This window comes from Apostichopus japonicus, chromosome 16 (genome assembly GCF_037975245.1).
Source record: "Apostichopus japonicus isolate 1M-3 chromosome 16, ASM3797524v1, whole genome shotgun sequence".
Taxonomy (NCBI): Eukaryota; Metazoa; Echinodermata; class Holothuroidea; order Aspidochirotida; family Stichopodidae; genus Apostichopus; species Apostichopus japonicus.
The window spans coordinates 18,081,625-18,087,671 of record NC_092576.1 but is presented as its reverse complement, the minus strand read 5'-3'; positions in this window follow the sequence as shown (position 1 = coordinate 18,087,671).

Sequence of the window (6,047 nt, the reverse complement as noted above, 5' to 3'; positions counted from 1 at the left end):
TCTTTACATTTTAATTATCTCAAGTTCCTAAGTTTTATCCTGAATCAATAAAAGAAGACATATATTATCCAGTACCCGCTTTTCCTGATTATTTCCCGTTTCACGCTCGGATCTACGGTATCAGTGTAAGGCCGGGTTTACCGTTCCCGAACTACCTAAAATAAGCCTTACATATTTGGTGGCAGCGTCTGTAGACTTCGGGAGATAAACTTCAACTCCTCGATAAATCTTTAAGAAACACTTAAACCCCTGATTCCAAAATAACAAATTAAGACGCGTTGCACAGGGCACACGCTCTGCCCTTGAACCCGATTGGTGTAAACTTTTAACTCACCCCTTACCAAACTCTTGATTGGTTGAGTGCCAACCTGATATGCAGATGAGCATATGCAAATGGGCACTCAACCAATTTGAACCAGTTTGGCTGTCTTCCAACCCCGAATCATTTAAAACAAAAGATACGCTTCTAATAGTGCGTGATTTATATCCCGCCACACCACAGCGCAAACCACCAATGCGCGAGCCATGGGTGACGTCATAATGACAATAACTAGAATACGCTTCACAATAATAATAATAATAATAATAATAATAATAATAATAATAATAATAATAATAATAATATATATATATATATATATATATATATATATATATTTATATATAAGTATATATATATATATATGTATATATAAATATATATTTATTTATATATATATAAATATATATATATATATATATATATATATATATATATATATATATATATATATATCTGCAGCCTTATTTTCAATGAAATGCATCATATATTATTAATGCAGCTTATTTGTTATTCCCACCCATCCATACCTATACACGTACATGCATTGCATACATACATACACTCACGCATGCACACATGCATACACCATGGAGGGAAAACTGTTTTTACCTCCATGGAGGTTAAACTGTTTTTTACCTCCATTTTACCTGGTTTTTTTTTACCTGTTTTTGACCTCCATGCATACACATACTGGTAGGTATATAAATGATCCTATTCGCCAAACACACTGTTTTCTTTATTTACAACTATAGTTCTAATTAAAGGATAAGGCCATGGCATGTCGTCAACTTAAAAAACGTTAACCTTCATTTCCTGTGTGAGAGAACGCAACGTGATAGGAATGATTACGTAATATCATCTTTCATCGGCCCTCTCGATGTTGACCGCAAACGTGGAGATGTTCAGCCAGACTTTGTTGTCTTTTTTCTACCACAGACATCCGCACTATTATTTGATATCGTAAATTTTCACTGTCGTAGTTGCATACACATACGTATACGTTTGTTAGACCAGGGAGTTGTTCAGACCACCAACGTATTTGTACCCTGACAAGGTTAGACTGCTCATGTACGGATGCACCAAACGCAAAATCGTAGAGCCGAAGTTGCGAAAAAGTTCGAAAGCCTAAATAATAATTTTATAAAATGACGAGACCAAGAAATTGGTGTGTGGCAGAGGAAGACTCAAGATTTTTCTTTTTTCGGACTTGTCCGAAGTCTACTTTTGGAACCAAAGAGCCCTTGTCAACAATTACATGAAGATTCGAAATATACCGCCGATCCCAAACAGCATTAAGGTGAGGAAAATTTTTGGACTTATTTCCGTATAATGAAATATATTTTGTGTTAAGAATAACCAAGTGGAGTTTTTGGTTCTTGCATGTATATGGGTATGCTTTTAAAATAAATTGAAAGTGCATAGCCAATCGCCCCAAATCATAGCACGCTAAAGTTGCTAGGCGTTTTCAAAAAGCAGTGGCGTAGGAAGGTACTTTTGAGTGGGGGGGGGGGCTGAAGACTGATGGCCGGCCTGGGGTAGGGGTCTAAGGAGAGGGGGTGTCCCCCTCCCCTTTGGAATTTCTTGCATTTCCAGGTAGCCTCAGATGCAATTTGGTGCAATATAGCACACTTCAACACCTACTCCATTTTGTAAACTTAATTTTGTATTTTCACCAGGCCTTAGATGCAATTTGGTGCTCCAAATGAGATTTTTTTCTCATTTGGAAATGAAAAAGGGGTTTTCTGACTTGCGAAGCGGGGGGGGGGGGGCGGAATGATACTTCCGCCCCTCCACATTTTTCACTGGGGGAGCTGGGCCCCCCCCCAGCCCCACGGTTCCTACGCCCTTGCGGAAATGAACAAGCGCTTCTCCACAGAAAACTGCCAGATCATGAGAGGGATCCAATCACTGAATCCAGAGAGTATATAAGGATTTCCTCTCGATGGAAAGCGTCGAACAGTTTGGCCAAGTTTTCGATGCGAGCATGGAAGACCTCAAACACGAGGTTCCGCAAGCACAGAGACTCCTCCAGCGCTAGTTCGCTAACACGGGAGAGACGCCACCACCCAACCTTCTGTCGCTGACATCGTTTCTGGAGCCATATAATGATGTCTTTGCAGAGCTGTTACGCCTTTGTAAAATTGCCATTGCGATTCCGGTATTGAGTGCTGGATGCGAGCGCAGCTTCTCAACATTGAAGCTCGTCAAAACCTATCTGCGGAACACAATGTCAGACACTCGCCTTAGTGATCTCGGAGTTTTACATATCGAAAGGGAACTGTCCGAGGGGATCAATTTGGACGAATTCGTCGCAGACAGTCATCAGAATAGGCGAATTAACCTTCGCTAAACTGTTTGAGTGAGCCCTAGACAGTGCAAAAGAAGGGCCCGAAGGGGGAATGATAACATCTTTTGTTGATTGGGGAGGGGGGGGGTGGTTACACTCCCAGGCCAGTCAGATATCATGCTGATCATCTTTGAATACTGACAGAAAGAGCATAGTCTATTCAGATTTTTAAAGAGAACTATCGATGACTTTTTCAGTGATCTGTTTTATCGTTAATAATACCTATGTGGAAATAACATAAAACGTCAGCTAACTAGAGTGACCATCTGTGCCCTACATTGCTGACACAATACCCGATTTGCCACAGTTTGTCATGCAAACTGTTTGGTATGTCTTTTGTACTAGCTTAGTCTGCCCCACCAATCAGACCCTTCGCCCCCTCCCTTTGCCCCCCCCCCCAGATGAAAAAGTCTGGCTACGCCACTGAAGCACGCACAGCGTAAGTAAATTAATGATTATGTTAATTCATGAAAATACGATAAATCTTTCAATAGTGCAATCGTTAACTTGTCTGTGCTTGTTGATTAGTCACTATGGCTTATATACATTCTCGTTAAAGTTTGAAATGCAATGCAGATACGGTCATAAGCAATGTATTTCATATATTTTCCGAACACATTTGACAGTTCATGAAATGTCATTAAAAGTTGCACATCGTGCAATTTTTAAACATTGTTATAGTTTTATAAACCTTTTTACACTTTCCTTATTTATCCAAGTGAACCAAAAACGGATACTGGCTATTAAATTTATTTATATTATATTAATATCATTATAATTGCTTTTATGAAGAACACTGATTTGTGTACCATTCCGCTTTGAGGAAATACAGACAATTTTCAGATACATTTCTTTAGAGCAATCATTTGCATGTTTATGTGTTTATGTTAGAAAGCAAGGCACATCCTGTTGTGAATTCATCTCATAGTTTACCTTTCTTGAATTGTCAAATATTTGGCTGCATTCCTTGTAAGCCGGATACAGCTTTGCAATTCTCACATATCTATTTATTATTACATATCAAATATAAGGAAGTATTACTCATTTCCGTGACGTGATTCAATTCGCAATCCCGTTGCTAGAAGCTAATGTTATTTTACTCAGTCGCAGAACGGTCCAACATACCAAAGCATAAAGTTACCTCAAACAAAGTAATTCATTTTGTGCGTTCATACTGCGAAACCCTGTATTTGAATGTTTGTCAACAAAAGGTCACTCATAGATTTAGACATTTTTTTTAACAACAATAATATTTAATTTTTCAACAAATGGAGTCTTTTTTACAATAAGGGTGCACTTTTGAGGGTAACGTGCTCCTTGTGCACCCCCTCCCCTCCTCGCTTCTACCGCCTCTGTATGTGTCTTAACAAAACCGGTGGGTGTGTTAAGAACAACTCCTAGATCATATATAGAATGCCAAATCAAAGGTGCACAGTCAATCGCTTCAAATGGAGTAATAACATGTTTGAGGTCGCTTTACGTTTGCATTACAGATATAAATAATTTGCTTTCTCTTTCTTTGTTGCAGGCGATTGGACCACAACCAACTCCAGTCACTTTCTTCCAACATCTTCGAAAACTTAACAAACTTGAAATACTTGTAAGTACATTCCATCAGCATAATATGTAGTTGATGTTACCATAGCTCTCAGTGGCGTAGGAAGGTACTTTTGAGTGGGGGGGGGGGGGCTGAAGACTGATGGCCGGCCTGGGGGAGGGGTCTAAGGGGAGGGGGTGTCCCTCATTTTCTCATTTGGAAATGAAAAAGGGGTTTTCTGACTTGCGGAGCGGGGGGGGGGGGGGGGGGGGGGGGCGGAATGATACTTCCGCCCCCCCCCCCCCCATATTTTTCACTGGGGGGGCTGGCGCCCCCCAGCCCCCCGGTTCCTACGCCCTTGTCAAAAAGTACTTTCCTGGAAGCATTCACTCTCCATTTGTTCTCAAATATTCTAAATGAACACCCAAAGCCATTCTTACCAAGGAAGTGATACTTCCCATGTTCGTACACTACAGTACTTGCAAGTACAACTTTCTCAGACAAATTATTCCATAACCCTCTGAGAATAAAAAGGAGTTTTGACAAATATATGGTACTTATAACTTCTGTAGTTTAAGACATTGATCTCTGGTAATTCTGCTTGGCAAACCTGAAAACAAGGTCAGTGAAGGATAAAATGTCTAAACCATACCATTCTTGAAAACCCGAATCAAGTCACCGCGTAATTAACCGACCTATAACCTCCATTGTGGTGGGTTAACTGTCAGAATGCACATTATCAGTGTTTTTATCTTTATGCAGAACTGACATCAACAGTGAATACTATTGTTCTCTGACTCGAGTCAAAGGACGCTTGAACCGCAGTGTGCTAATGTAACTGCCAAGCGTAACTTATTTGTGATTGCAGGTGTCCAACCGCAGTGTAGACAAGCATTTAACTTTATACATTGAATTCGAACTTCTTCATGATCTGTCGTCATATTTTGTGTATTACTATTTTTAAGTTGTTCATGCAAACACATAATGAACACCCTATACATTGCTCTAGACTGACTTTCAAGAAAAAACCGTCGGTGTCATGTAGTGTGGCTTGTCTACAACCCAAACTGATTAGAAAAGATATTTCAATCAATTCTGACTTGATTGTGAGTGAAAAAATGCTACTTGAAGCAAGTGCAATAACAAGCAACGCTGACAGCCATTTAACAAGTCAACGAGTGACACTCCTGACCAAGGGCGTAGGAACCGGGGGGGCTGGGGGCGCCAGCCCCCCAGTGAAAAATGTGGAGGGGCGGAAGTATCATTCCGCCCCCCCCCACTTCGCAAGTCAAAAAACCCCTTTTTCATTTCCAAATGAGAAGAAAAATCTCATTTGGAGCACCAAATTGCATCTAAGGCCAGGTGAAAATACAAAATTAAGTTTACAAAATGGAGTGGGTGTTGAAGTGTGCTATATTGCACCAAATTGCATCTGAGGCCACCTGGAAATGCAAAAAAAATCCAAAGGGGAGGGGACACCCCCTCCCCTTAGACCCCTCCCCCGGCCGGCCATCAGTCTTCAGCCCCCCCACTCAAAAGTAACTTCCTACGCCACTGCTCCTGACGGTTTCTACTACTACAATCTGTTTCTGTGATATTTTCCGACGAACAAGAAAACGGCGACCACAGTCGCGTAGTAACATACAAGTGCTACCTCCTTAAGCTTATATCAACGAGGTAAATGAATCTGGAGAAACTATCACACAGTAAATACGGGCGTACGCGCGTACCATGTATGGAGGGTCATGTGATGTGTTCCAGGGTGGTACTAATATACTACTCTCCCTATTACGCATGATTATTTCACCCAACTAGTACGTAAATGTGTTTGCGTGCTTAGA